The 15,687-nt window shown below is 40.4% G+C and overlaps 1 protein-coding gene across 3 annotated transcripts in view; it reads left to right on the top strand.

The window, feature by feature from the left end:
• Positions 1–15,687, top strand: part of AFF2 (AF4/FMR2 family member 2) — a 330,337-nt gene that overhangs the window by 180,303 nt on the left and 134,347 nt on the right. The window lies entirely within an intron of this gene.

The raw sequence follows: 15,687 nt of genomic DNA, 5'->3' as shown, positions 1-15,687 counted from the left end.
CTCAGTATTCATTACAATCCCAAGTTCAATATTTTGGGAAACTTCCTCTGTTTAATGTACATGCCTTATCTTGGAATGTTATTGGTGTTCTTCTGGGTCACCAGTGTTGCTGCAGAAATATGTTGAAGCAGAAAGCAAACATGTGCAGACCTGCAGTAAGAGAGGAGTCTGCATCTGCATGTGCACCCAGCAGCACTGAATGGAAGGAAATAAATGAAATTTAGTTTCAGCCTTCAAAGTGAGCATGGGTTTATTACCCACAGAACACTAAGGGAGCCTAAGCAAAGAAAACGTTAAAAGGCTGTGTGAAATACTTGGTACATTTTAAATGTCTTCTTCTCCTGTTCATATATTCCAGTTAGCTTCATTACTGTAGTTGGAACGAATTACTTGTTAGCTGGGGAAAGCAGTTGTTTTCAGTAAACAGCATCAAAAGGAAATTTGATGTAGTGAATTTCAAGGATCAATCATCCAGGTGACAGTTTTAATGTGGGAACAGTGCAGATAAATCACAGGAAGCAGAAATGTCTTTTTTTTTTTTTTTTTTTAATCAAGAGGAGGTGTCCTATTTCCTACCCCATGACTGTAATTTGAGTTAATAAAGAGAGGCAGAATGTCTCGGGATTTCTTCTGAAACCTGCTTAGACTGCTGAATGACTTTCTGTTGTCTTCAGAGGGTGGGGATGAACTGCAGGGTCACTGTGGCCACAGCAGCACCTCCTGCCACGAGCAGGCTGTTAAACTCTGGGACTTTTGAGGTGGACAGAGCTGGGATTTGGCTCTCCAAAGACATCTCTGGAATGTGTCTCACAACAGCATTAATAGGCACCTGAAAAAAAAGGGTCCGAAACAGCAGATCTTCCTTAGCTGCCACGTGCAGATTTCCTGGAGGTACCCTCAATGCCCAGCCTCTCCATTCTGCCATGGGGCAAACCTGTGAGCTGCAGCCATGGACAGAGCCATAATCCTTCTTGGGTGTATGAAAACACAGATGTTGAGGAGCAGGTATGGGCTGGGAACACTGCAAGTGAGCATGGGACCTCAACCATGACTTGTTTGGGATGCACATTCCCACTCCATGCGTAGGTTTGTCTGCTGCTACATGGTGAGGATGTCTTAGGATGTCACTGGCATGGTGTTAGGCAGCTCTGGGCACTGACAGGATGTCTGCAGCCTTCTTATAACTTGTCTGCAAGCAAGCTGCCATTGGGACCCTGAGTGTATGAAAGCAGGAGATCACAGATCCACTTCTGAGGCTTCCCATCAAATGCTGAGCAAATCCCAGCCCCAACTGGTTGCCTTCAGTGATGGCAGTTTAGGCTTTCAGCTTTATGTAGTTCTGAAGCACGCATGGAAGTAGAGAGACCTGAGTTTTGTCCATGACTTTGTTCTTAGATTTATCATGCAGAATAATCCAGAAGGAGATGTGTTTTGACTGCATTCAGAGTATCATATTTTACTTAATAGGCAATGAAGAGAAAATAAGTAAGAGCATGCAATGCCCAGCAGTGGTCTCAGTGCAGTCTTTGGGCTCCCTGTTGAAGCCTTCTCAGGAGATTCAGGAGGTCTGCTCCAGGGGAAAGTATAACCCTTGGTTTCAGCAGAAATATCTACTTTTAGAACCTTGGTTACGTTCCCAGCTCTGACAGCTACTTTCTGGCCTTTTGGGACCATTTGCATAAGTTTCCATGCCTCTGAGGATCTCTCTCATGAGGGCATATAATGTGCAAGTGAAAAAGGGATAAGAAACAGCAGGTCTTTCTTGGGAGTGTGAGCCTCAGCCTGATGTCAGCTTCCCCAGGGAAAGAAGTCGGCTGTTAACATTTCTGTCCTGTCAAGGATGTTACAGGGGAAAAGAAGTAGTATTACAGGATAGTCAAGTCCTGAAGATGGACAGATGGAGGTGTAATAGTGTGTGTTTTGACCAACCAGACCATTGGCAATGACTGGAAATCTCTGCTGAGGGCCACCTCAACTCTGCTCAAAGTGTCAGAGGGACGGTGCTGGTGCCTTCCGCACCCCAGCCCTGCCACTCTCCCTTGAGAGTGTTCCAGCAGCTTTTTTGCTGCTTTGTTTTGTTTTGTTTTGTTGTCTGAAGTTAAGGAATTAAGTGACTTAATTCAATTTCACCTCAGAGAAAGACACGGTGACTCTTATAGGGTTTTTGCTAGACTTTACAAGGAAGAGGGATGCAAGCTAAGATCTGTGACCTCTTGATTTTGCAGAGCTCCTTTTTTCAAGGTGAACTTGATTAAGGGGTTTTGTAATTGTAGAGGGGTTTGCAATTCCTAATCTCTATCTTCTTTTGTTTTGGGGGGTTTTTTTGGGTTTTTTTTTAAGGAAAAAAAAAAATCCTAAGGGAAAAAAATGTGTAATTGAGCTTATGGTCAAAATTTTCCATCTGAGTGAGAGGAAAGGTCTTGAGTCTGTTCAGACCCCTGAGTCTTCAGAGACAAAATTTCTGTCTTTCACATTTCCTGAAACACTTAGCCACTTATGTCATCTTGTGTAAATGCTTCAAGGACTGTTCCTGATAGTGCAGACAAAGGTTAATAGCAGACTAGTCTCCTGTTGATCTTGCTTTTCTAACCAGGATGGTTATGAAGGGAGAAGGTTGTTTAAAATATTAATAATATTAATAAAAGTAAATATCTCTTGTACAACTGAGGCCAAACTGCAAAATTAGTGCATGAGATTTGCATTTGATACAAATCTCTAATACCAAATTGAATGATGAATTCACTGGTGCTCAGTACACTTATTTCTGTTCCAAAATGTAACTTTATTTTTTAAGCCAACATAATGGCTTTGAAAGTGTGGATAACAGGGGAGAAAAACAATCAACAGTGTGTGTGTGTAATGCACACTTTATTAATATGGATTTAAATTAAGTTGTCACTTGCTATGTGCAGCCATTGAAAAATCAGTTCATTCAAATGTTGTGATGCAAAGTGCAGATGAGAAGGGAGAAGTGATATTTTAAACTGGTATTCTGAAGCTGTTACATGTGCCACTTGTACCTGTGTTTTATATATGCTGTGTTTTACATATAAAACATATGTATAATACGTTTTATATATGCTGTCATTGTGCATTATGGGAACTGTCGTGCTGGTACAGGTATAGGGGGGTGTGTAGGGGTGACATGGAGTATGAACTAGCAGGGATCCTTTTTCTGCCTGTAAAGAGCACCAAAGGGACCTACCTTAGCCTTGGTTTATCTCTGGGTAAAGAGGTGATAAGCACACACCACGGAGAGGGTGATTAGGCTATGGAATGGACTGCCCGGTGAGGTGGTAGATTCTCCATCCCTGGAGACATTTAAAAAAAGACTGGATGTGGCACTCAGTGCCATGGTCTAGCAACTGCTCCGGTGGGTCAAGGGTTGGACTAGATGATCTCTGAGGTCCCTTCCAACCCGGCTAATTCTATGATTCTATGATTCTAAGATTCTATGAAAAAAAGGAAATTTGATTTCACAAAAGTTTAATTGGAATTTGGGCTTGGAGTTTAGACAACTGGTTAGACATAATCCTGCAGAAGTGAGGCTCTGCTCTGTACACATCAAGCTTTCATGCCTGTATTGCTAACCATCTGGGCAGGCACTTCTGTCTAAAAATCTGTCCCTGCTTAGAGCAACAAAAGAATTCCTGTAGGTGTATATTCACTGGAGTAAGGCATCAAGTAACTAGCTGGACTTCTGATGTTATGTGGACAGCTGTGATATTAATTGAAAGCTCTCAAGTCTGGAAGAAAAACAAATCCTAAATATAATTCAGATTGTAATTAGAATAAAAATGACTGCAGTTAAATGAGCAAAGTCTGTAATTTGTGTAGTTCTCTATTCTTCTGATGACTGTCCCTTGTCTAATGATACTGGTGAATATATAAATTCATCAGCAGGTGAAAATACCCTTGACTGGGCAAATTATGTATAGTATTACCTTCCTTGTGCCAATATAAACCACTAAAGGATTTAATATGTATCATCCATAGCTAAGGGGAGCTGTTCACAGGGCAAAATTAGACTGTAACAAATATAGTCCATTATTTTCCCCTCAGTAGTTGTTTTTCTCTCTTAAAATACAAACCAACACCGAAGAATATTGCTAAACCTAATTATAATAATTGTAATTTGAGAAATACAGGTACACTGTCCAGTGTGGTTACAAATGCACTTAGTAGCTGACAGGCAGTTTAAATATTTTCATGTGGAATCTGGGGGCTTGCTGGGGAGGACATGATGTGAATTTAAAATGATTATCCAGACGTCATTGGACAAGTGAATAATGAGCTGACTGGCCTAGTAAATCATATGAACCTGTCAAATGTGGGAACACACTGGGGAGGAGATGATGTCAAGTAACAGTAACTTAGCAACCTGGCATTTAGCTGTCCAGAGAATGAGTAAGAGTAGCCACTCTTAAATAACTGGGTAAATAAATGAATCCCTATATGTCTTAGGTGTGCTATAAAAATAGCCCAGCACCGTATGTTTTCTGTCAGGTTGCTTCTTTCTCCAGGATAAGGTGATTTATTATTTCTATTGAAATGAAAAAATGGATTGAAAAGTTAACCCACGTGTAAATGTGTATCTGTGTCTGGCATGCAGCCTTTGGAAGTGTGTAAGGAACAGGTAATAGCTTGCTTTGCAAAAGGCAATGTGTTAAAACTGTAGGGTTTTTTGTTCTTTAGACTGCTTCTGTACATGAAGATTTGGATGGCTAAAGCCAATTAATTTCTTAGCAATTTCCAAGCCGTTGCATTTTCAGCTTTTTTTCAGGATTTTCTCAGTGGAGGCAGAACAGGTTTCTACTCTCAGATCAAAATAAATTAAGGGGTAATTCCACTGACCTCTGATCTCATTTGAGTTCATTGAATTCTTCTTCTCCCCACACTGATATAAATTGGCAGCAGCTTTACTCATGTTGCTGCTGCTGGTATTAAATAACAAGGAGTTATCCCTGAGTTACTTCAGGCATACACAAAAGCACAACTAGTCCTTTGCTCTGGTGACTGTCTACATGTAGCCTATTCCATAAAATGGAAATGCTGGGCAGTTCTTTGAGAAAAAGCTCCTTCCTGGTTTTGGTAGGCTATCAGCTCAATTCCCATCTCAGTACCACCACAAGCATTCCAGGAAGGTCAAAAGAAGCCTTTTCCCAGCACTTTTTTGTGCACTGTCCAGCCATATACACACAAGGCACCATGAGATCAATGGCTGCAGCCATTTGAGGAGAGCCTGAAGTACAAAGGGCTCTTTGGGAGCTGAAGAATGCAGGTTTAGATCTTCCCAATCCAGAGCAGACCCTTATCCCAGAGGCTTGCCTTGGCCACTGTGAGTGACACCTGAATGCAAGACAGGATTATTCAAATTCTTGGCCATTTAGTGACAACATTGTGGTTCCACCCATAAGGAAGGCACCTCAGGAGCATTATGCCCAAAGCTCTCTTAAATGAACTTAAAGGTACCCAGTGTAAGAACCTCATCACTAACTTGAGGCTTGTTGAGTAGGAGATGAGCATGAGCCAGTGCTCAAGTACTTCTCTTAGGGGGTTGGTTTTGTGGGGCTACTCTAGCCCTGCTGCCATGGCAGGTTAGGTATGAAAAGTGTATGAAAGGTGTTCACTTGTGATCTAGATAGAGACTGTAAATCTGCTTTTTGCTGCCAGGTCAATGCAAAGCAGACTTCATGCTGTTGGGGAGGTAACAAGGAGAAAAAGTTGCCTGATCTGACAAATCCATGTGGTTGTGCCATGTTTCCTGTGTTGGAAAAGTGGTGTTTTGCACCTGCCTGTTACAGGTATAAATGTCTCTTCAAGATATAAGGCAGCAAAAAATTAGACCTTTGCCAAGAGGGACAGGCAAGGTCTGATTCCAGCCTGCAGGCACATTTATCAAATAAAGGGATTATTTTCATAGCAGCACTAAAGAAAATACTTAGCAAAGCACGTTGAAATGTAAAATGTGATCATTGTGTGGGTCTAGTGCAGCCTGTCTACAGTGCAGCAATAAAAACAAGATGACAAAAGGTATTCAGGAAGAGAAAGAGAGGTTGCAGTGCACCTATTTCAGAGAACTCAGTATTCAGTTCTGTTTTCTTACCTCCTTAACAACATTATTTTAACATGTGTGTTTGTTTGTACTGCCAATTATGAAATATTGCTGATTTCAGGAGTATTATATAATTCTATCATTGCCAGATTTAAAATTGTGACTAAAATTACTGCAAAGTGAGCAGACATCTCAAGGGTTTGGACTGCTCCTGAAGAGAATGAGAGCACTCTTGTGAGAAATTAATAACTAAATGAAAACGTTTGAGTTCTTATCTGTGTTTCAAACTCCTCAGCATCTCTTTTGCACCAAAACCAACCACTTTAAGTTTCTCTTCCTTGTTGACTGTTACCTCAGAAATAATCCACTGTGTATTGCAACATTTTACATGCCCAGCATCCTCATCCTGATTCAGTACTGTGTTATGATAAAAATAATATTTTATTATGATAAATAAAATGTTTTTTAGAGCCAGTTGAAACAAAAAAGTAATTCACAAAGCTGTTGTCTTGTAGAAAAAGATAATAAGTTCTGCAACTTCTGTGGAAGATCAGATGTGCCTTCTTCAGCACTTAAAAGTTTTGGTCACTCCCTGTACTAGTTTTTCAAATACCTCTGAGTTTCATGGTTCCAAAAATAACTGGAAGTGAAAGAGAAAAAAAACCTGTAGGAAAACAAGTTGATGGGGTCTTGGGGCTGAGTATCATAAAACTTTAAGATTCCTACTCCTGATTTGCAGACCCATGGGACCTGACTTTCTGTCCCTTTTCATCATTGTAAATAAAGAGTAACTCCCTTATCTTTGAGCAAAAGTGCAAGAGAAAACAGACCCAAGGAATCTGGGATGTCAGATCAGCTTTAACCTTTTGTATGCTCCCATGAACAGAAAAGTCCCTGAGTGCTGAACTCAGTGGAAAGCTTTAAACACTTCTGCACTGTCTCAGTGTTTGGCTCTAGCTGTACCAGGTACTGTCCCTTGAGGACCTCGTGGGCTGTATGAATTTATGGTGTATAAAAACATTGTGAGGCACATCAGAATCTGTGATATTCTGTCCTGGAATACTGCTGCTGATTCCAAAATGACTGGGGAGTAGAACTACTGACACAGTACTGTCAAGCAGCAAAGCCATCTGAAGATCCTGTTACTCTACTTAAGCATCTTATTGCCAAAGTATTAAGCAAAAAAAAAATCCAGTCCTATTTGAAATATAGGTAGTAAAATATTCCTCTGGTCTCAGATTAATCATTTCTGTTATTTCATTGTGTCCTGTCAAGATGAAACATGGTTAAATATGGGCATTGAGTGTTTAAACTGCTAGCAATGTTACCTTTCATTTAAGTAGATTAATAGCATGTACTCTACATAGCAAATTGCTTTAGGCAGAGAATGAAAACACTGAAAACATATTAAAATTGAGTTAGGCTTTCTGAAATGAATGCATTCTTTAGAAACAATTCTGATTTGAAATTACAAAGTCTGTATCATCTTCTGTGGCTCTTTATCTCACAAAAGGGATAAATGTCTCCATTTTTGCATCCCTGAGGGCACGTGTTTTGGCTTTTAAGTCCTGGTAGGAATCCTTTCCATAAGCCAGCACTGCTTTTAAGCTGGTGGAAGGGTAAGTTGGTCAGTCAAGAGAAACAGAGCTAGGAAAAGGCTAGACAGACTTGGAGTGTCCAAGGAAAGACAGGGCTGGAAGGTGGGACTAAATCTTCAGCAAGCTTTTCAGGAGCTCTCCTCTTTGAAATTCTCCTCTGAAGCTTCAACTGGATAACCATCAAAATCTAAAAACACTGATTGATGGATAGAATTATATGTAAGCAGAGAACTAGGGAAACAAACAAACAAAAAGATGGACCAAGAAGGGGCCATATATACTTGTGGCATGCTCAGTTTCACTGGAACTATACCTACTGTGTTGCAACCTTTGATACTTCACTGTTCTTGTGTTCTTAGAAGCAAAGCAAAGAAAACAGGACAAAACTAATCCCTGAAGTAATAATGCAGTTTGAATCTCATTGTTGCTCCCAGAGGAAATAGGTGGAAGTGTTTGTGTTACACCAGATACCTCCTTTGGAGGAGCCATGTGGTGACACACTCTCAGCCTTGCCAGTCCCCATGGGATTTGGGGAAGCAGCCTAACATGGGAAGGTGGTCTTGCAGTCATCATCTGTTTTAGTTCAAGTAATCCCATACTCTGTAGGGAGAACAGTTCTGGCAGCCACCTTTTTCAGGGGCAGTTTATGTCTTTGCCACTTGCCATTGATTTCTTTCTGCAGGTGTCTTCCTTCTTACCTCTGGAGATCATTTCAGCTGTCAAAATGCAGAATACACCACTTCACACCTACCAATAACAGACTGATATAGTCCATTTTACCATCTCTTTGAACATCCTTTCAATTTATGCTGACTCAGATAAAACATCCTACCTTTAATCTTCCTCTGTAACCTTGAGATGCCCCAGAGTGTCCCATTCCATGAAATGGGGAACCTGAACCTCACTCACACTGCCAAAGCACTGCAAAGTTAAAGTAGGTGCTCACAAAATGCATTGAGGTCCTCAGCTGGTATTTATGGTGTTACAATAGTGCAAAAGCATGGTTCAATCAGATATTTAAAATTATTCTACATACTGTGGCATATCCATTTCTGGAGAGAATTCCTAACATTTCTTCAGAGAAAGCGTGTCATTGAATTTAATGTTCTGAGAAACCTTATGAACTTCCAATCTATTTTAGCTATACGTTTCAAATTGTGCTTATAATTGTGTTTTTTATTGAATATGTAAGTTCCTTTCAGTTTCTTAATACAGAACATGGGTTTTAATACACATTTGAGAAGAATGCACGCTGTGGATGGGAGGCACTTCTGAGCATTTTCCAATTGTCACGGCAAAATTGTCACATTTGTTTAATTAGCCTGGAGATCCTGCCACACTGCTTTGTCAGCTGTGTGACAATTTTCTTTGGATAGCTAGAAAATCTGACCAGAATGCCTTATTTTTCCTTCTGTCCTCTCCTCTCCTCTCCTCTCCTCTCCTCTCCTCTCCTCTCCTCTCCTCTCCTCTCCTCTCCTCTCCTCTCCTCTCCTCTCCTCTCCTCTCCTCTCCTCTCCTCTCCTCTCCTCTCCTCTCCTCTCCTCTCCTCTCCTCTCCTCTCCTCTCCTCTCCTCTCCTCTCCTCTCCTCTCCTCTCCTCTCCTCTCCTCTCCTCTCCTCTCCTCTCCTCTCCTCTCCTCTCCTCTCCTCTCCTCTCCTCTCCTCTCCTCTCCTCTCCTCTCCTCTCCTCTCCTCTCCTCTCCTCTCCTCTCCTCTCCTCTCCTCTCCTCTCCTCTCCTCTCCTCTCCTCTCGCCAAGGAATTTCTCACATTATTTTTTTTTTAATTTAAAAGCAGTCTTACAGGCACTCGGCCTCACAGCAATCAGCTGAAGTCAGCCTGTAGCATTAGAAAGGAAGATGGTTTTATTAGTCCAAGGTGTTGAGGGGTTTGTTGACCATTTTTCAGTGTCAAGAGATAAAAACTGACTACAAACATGAATCTGAAGTTTAGACCTAAGTGCCTAGATTTATGTTTGTTCAACATTCTGCATGCACTGTTTATTCTACCTGCTGCAAGTGTTTCTGTGTTGCCTTCCAGGGCTCCAGAATACTGGTGTGGGTGTCACTAGAGATGCTGTTCCCAACAGTACACAGCTGTTCTTGCGTTGTTTATTCCAAAATTTCTGTGCAATGTCTAAGCAAATACTTTTAGGAGGTGGATGAAACAGCAACAACATGGACACAAATGTATAGGACATTTCTGTGGGTTGCTGATGAGAAAAAAAACCTAGGTTGCTGGTTGAGTGGGTGATTTGAGGCATGGACCAAATTTCATCACTGTAGCCAAGCTGGAAAATGGTGGGTTCTGGTCTGGTCTCCTTACGAGGAATGCTCTGAGATCTTCTGATGGAATTTTATGATCAGACACTGAGTGTTAAAGGCCCCTTTGGGCTTTGTAGTCCATTAGGTTCTTTGCCATGTGTATATCCTGCTAAAGAATACATGTCTGTGTAGCCCAAAGTACAGTAACCCTTCAAATATTCTTCTGAGACTCAGAAAAAGCCCACCTTGTTGTTTGGTTTGTAGGGGAACATCCCCAGTAGTGATTTTTATTTTCTCAAGCCAATTAATTCCCTTCCCACTTACTCCAGTAGTTTATAATTTCTAACCTCTTGACCTAATCCTAACCCTAATAATTTAAATAAGAGGTCTGAACTGCCACTTTATCAGAATAAGGGGTGTTTTACCAATCAAATGAAAACTAGTGCTCAGATTTTTTGGAAGAGCAACCACTTGTCAGACAAAACCAAAGAACACCTCTTCAACATGAAGCCTTCACTGGAGGCTTCTTTCCATGCAAACAGTTCTCACTCCTTTTTTTTCCTTGGCAATTGAGTAATTGTTGCTTTTAAAAGAAGTTGTCATGATCTCCTCATTACCATTTTTCTTAATAAGATAAGTGTAAACTAGAAGAAAGCTATCATGCTTTAAAGGACACAGGAACACTAAGGAATGTTACACTAAGTGCTTGTACTCTTCTGAAAAGGCTTAGGCTGGGAATTCAGCTGAATGTATTATCCTCTCTTCTTTTGCAGCAGCATTGTCATTTTATAGTGTCTTTCACTTATAACACAAGTTACCCTTCAAAAAGAATGCTGTATTACTGCATCTAGCCTGGGTATCTCTCTAGCAAAGTGAGATTAACAACTTCTGGTAACTGCTTGAACATTGTAATACATGGCACTTTGTACTGAAAAAAAATTAGTAAAAGAACTATTCTTTGGCATGTTTATTCCAGTTCATGTTCATATGATAACTGGTAATTGTCAGTGTTTGAGACCAGCTGGAGTTGCAAATAGCACAAACTGCTTAGAGCTAGCTAGCAACCATGGGTCTACTGGGTGGTCTTTTCTTGGGCTTCCTCCAAGTATGTTCCAGATTGCTCATATAACCCCTGATAAACTATTACTAATGAACAGTTTGCTATTCTGTTTTGGCCATCTATAAGCAACAAAGACAATATATGTCATCGTCTAGTAATGTAGATATATAGTTTTTAAATGCTGGAGCACCAACCTTACTGCATTTTAGTACTGTGGCTTTTGTGTCCTGTTCACTCATTTTCCTGTGGGGGGGGGGGGAAAAAAAAAAGTGTTTGGAGACAGGAAAGTTATGGACTTTTTTCAGCCTTTTTCAGTTTCATTTTTAGAAGTGAGTTTGTTTCAATGTAGTTTGTTGTCATAATGTTATGAAAAATCCAGGCAAGGGGGGGAGAATATAATTATCTGGTGCATAATCTGAGCATGCTGATTTCAGACACTGAGAACCCTCTGTGTGGGACCAAGAATCCTCAGTTGCCATGTGTCTTAGTGGAAGTTCTGAGGTTTCCATCCTCAGATTCCCTAGCTTTATAAGAAAAAACGAGCTGGGAAATGAGGAACCAGATGCATGCATGTGACAGTGGGAATCTGTCTACCAGAAATATTCTGAAGCCTCCACACCTTAAGGTAGATCAAAAAAGACCTCAGCATGTTTTGGCTTCAGTTTTCTTTACTCTTGAAGCTAGCTTGTTTGGGTAAGGCTGACATGCCAGAAAAGTGTATGTTATATCAAAACATCTTCTATTTTTATTACACCTGTTAGTTTAGCAGTAGTGGATCAAAGGAGAGTGTTGGCATGATTTACAGGACACACAGATGCAGGAACAGACCTGCTTCAAGGCACAAGTGAGTAAAAGGAAATCCAGACTGAAATGTTTCTTCTTTTCCAAAAGGCTAAAATTACTGTAAATTCCAGGTCATGTGATAAGGTTTTTCAGGTGGCTGATCTGACCAGGCCTGCTGATCAAGCTTCAGTTTGACATTTTCTCTCCATCCAAAGTGCACTGAATGCTGGTCAAGCTGGTTATGTTGTCCACTCATGACTCTTCATCCAGTATTCACTGTTCCAAGTCTCCAGCCAATATTCAGAAGTTCCACCACTGCCCTAGGACTGCATAAGACAAATAAATTACACAGTCTTTGTCCTCAAAGCATTTAGTGTAGCACTAAGAAGATAATCATCCTCTGTAGGCGTGAGTGCATTCCTCATACACTAAGGGAGAAGCCAGTTTTCAGCTGAATGGAGAGCATCACATCAGTGAAGTAAAGGAAATGGAGAAAAAAGTCTCTATAAGGACAGGTTTGAGCTTCTCTGTGTCTTCACTTCAACCTCAGACCAACGGTTTAATGGCATTACAGCTGAGGTGTTGATGAGACCGTGTAAGAGGGAAACCCTCAACATTAAAAAGAAATGCTGCTCTGGCACATCCCCTCAGGAAAACCCGTGCTGCAAGACTGCTTGTGTGGTAAGCAGAATAAAAGAGACCTGGCAGAGTCTTGGTTTTGAAGGAAAAACAGCTTTTGTGAAAGATTTCAATGTGTATTGTAGAACAGTGTGTGGTAGTTTCATTTCTTTGTATTTGATGCCTAACAAAGAGTCCAGTTTTAATTAAAGCAAATCATGGTTTTTGCAAAAGAATTCAGCTTTAAACTCCAGGAAGCTGCCAGACCTGGTTTCTTAATTTCCCCTATATGCTATTTCAAGTAATTGATGCTCTTGTTTTAAGATTAAAATGGGTGCCTTCTATCTTTCAAATTCCTGATGGTTTTTAGACTGGGTTTCCTCATTTTGTCACTATGTGGGTTACATGGGCCTAAAATTTAGTGCACACTGTAAAACTTAAACAGTTTCAGTTCTAAGCCTACAGAATGAGTTTTGTTGTTTAGTAATTTAATTTTGCTGGTATTGAATTTGGAGGTTTTTTTATTTTTTCACAATGTTGGCATAAGTGGCTCCAGAAATTAAATGCATTTTGTAACAAATTACATGGATAAGGTCTTGTCATGTGACTACATAATTCCCTGATGGATTTTGTATGAAAAAAAACCATGAATTGATTACATCTGGCAACGTGAAGGAGATGGTGTAGTGTATTGTATAAATGTGCACAGTGGAGTGCCTCGGGGTAGGTGCAATCTTGTTTTGTAACTGTAAATTATAGTTCTGCTCTCTTCTTGGTGTGAATCCTAAGTTTCAGAGAAGAAAACAGGCGATTCAAGGCATGCTTTTTTGCTTGTGAAGCTCAGGATGGATGGAACAAATTACCAGATTTCCTTAAACAAGTGCCAGCAGTGAATAGTTTCAAAACACAGTTGCTTATTTACTTGGGGAAACGTTGCCAATGTTTTTTAAATTGCAGAGATGAAATTATATGTTGGTATTAGTAAATTCTGAAAGAATTGGCTTTTTATTACTTATTGTGCTTTTGTTTATATTATACTGTTGTACTGCCAGGATGTTACGTTGTATTGTACAGTTCAGTGCATACTTCCTATCTCTTGGAGGCCCTCATGCAAATTATATGTGCCATCCCTGGAGATGGTTACCAACAAGTATAATTCTGAATAAATAAAATCAATGTGATATGGCTGTGCATCTCAGTGGGGAGGAGAGGCTGCTGAGAATAGGAGGCATTGCAAGATTCTGGTACCATGTGCTGGGCAACAAAGTCCTTAGTTTAGCTACAGAGAGTGCCAGATGGAGGATGCCTTGTTTTCTGGAAGGAGGTTTAGTACACCTGACTGCAAGTATCTGAATATTTATGGGCTTATCATCAACCTCTAGGTTGGTGTTAACTGGTGTTTATATCCACTCTGGGTCCAGTATTAAACAGATGGGTTCTCAGCACAGTTGTGGGTTAGTAAGTATGGAGGATCAGGATCTTACTTTCATGATTGCTTTGGTGTTCTTGAAGGGTTCTGTGAAAGGCACAGCACTGACAGCTGTGTGCCAGCATCCCAGATGAACAGGTCCTTGAGTCTGACCCATTCAACCACTTCATGTTTCTGACCCATCATTAGATCTGTCCAGAGAACATTTATATGGAAATACAAATATTACAAATATATATGAATCCTCACATGTGCTTGGCAAAACTTGAAAGCTTTGATTGTCCTCTGCTTGCATGAAGCCATCATGGCTTATCCTAAGAAATCAAACATATTCCTCAAGTAGAGAAGATGCCTCCTGCCTCTCTTGAATAGAAAGTGAGTTAGTGCCATTATTCCTGGTAGGTACGTGCCTGTCTTTGGGTGCTCTGAAGATTCATGGCTCATCACAAAGGTAACCCTGGCCCCTGCTCATGTCTTGGAATTTTGCTAGAAAGCTTAGGGAAAGGTCTAAGACAAAGACAGCATGGGTCAGAGAGGCAATCATACGTGCAGGATGTGTCTACCTTTGACTTGTTGATTTCTCAGGCCTCCCTTTTCCACAAAACTCTTAATTCTGTCTCATCGTACAGCACTTGTCAAGAGAGCTCTCCCATCTGATTCCTTTAAAGTTCTATTTTTACACACTGTTTCTACATCAACATTTACATTCTGTGAACTCCCCATGTTCTTCCTTCACTTTTTTTATCCAGGTAACCTAAACCTCAGTAGAGACACAGCTACTAGAGACCTCTTGTTTTGTTGCAGTCCACTGCAATGATGTTACTACAGTAGGAACTTTAGGAGGGGTTGCTCTCTGTTGCTGAAAATGCCAAGAATGAGTGAGAAGGTGCTCAGTGGCACAAAACCATTGCTTGGTTGGGATTTAATTGAAGGACTGATCCTGGGTGGTGTGAGCCACATTTCAGTTTTTTGACCTTATAATCTTCCTGAGAAGGACCCTAAAGAAAATTACCCTGATCCACCTTGGAGAGAAGGGGCCCAGGACCTAGCAGGGGGCTAAACCCTCTGATACATTATTGTGTAGACACATTATTCTATAGGCTGTGATTGCTTTTAGGATGGTTTTGGACTTTTTAAATTGGAAGTCTGGTGGTGGGTTCATGTAGTGTAGCTTCATTACTCTCCCCCTAAAACAGCCTCTTGAGCTGAGATACCTTCTCACTGTAATGGAGAGTTGTTTTTCTTCACATACACAAGATTAGTTAGAGCAATAAGTACATCCATCATGATTTGCTATTTTTTTATTGTCTTCTAAATGCTCTAAGCAAGAATGTGAGTGTTATTTGTTACAAAAGCTACAGTATGAGGAAAATATATTGAAAAAGGTGAGGTTTATGGGAGTCGAGAGAGTACTGAGAAACTCAACAGAAAAAGATAATTTTGCTATCACTTTTTTGTGGATTTCCAAATGTTAACAAAGTAGGAAAGGAAAAATTGTGTTGTAAAGTTTATGGTCAGCCCCTATTGACTTTTAAAGCAATTTCTATATTCATTTTCACTGAATATCATTTTTGTCTGTCCTTCCACTTCTTGTCAACAGGGAAAAGAATATTAATTTACCATGGGAAGATAGAGAATACATCCCAACCCCTAACTGGGCAAAGGGAACTTATTTGTTGTCATTGATAACACCCACAAGGTGAACACAGGGTTTTTGGATTGGAGTCAGAAAAGTGGTTGCTTTTTGCAGCATAAGCTCGAGCTTTTCAACGATAGATTCATGCCTGTATGCACTGTATTGCTAAAGGTCTTTCTAGTAGATTTTTGTACAGTAGAAAGACAGATTCTACTATGACAAAGTTATCATTGAAGATGCCACCAT

Source organism: Calypte anna, chromosome 4, assembly GCF_003957555.1.
Source record: "Calypte anna isolate BGI_N300 chromosome 4, bCalAnn1_v1.p, whole genome shotgun sequence".
In the NCBI taxonomy this organism is placed as follows: Eukaryota; Metazoa; Chordata; class Aves; order Apodiformes; family Trochilidae; genus Calypte; species Calypte anna.
The sequence above is the reverse complement of the archived record's forward strand: the minus strand, read 5'-3'. Positions and strand labels throughout refer to the sequence as shown.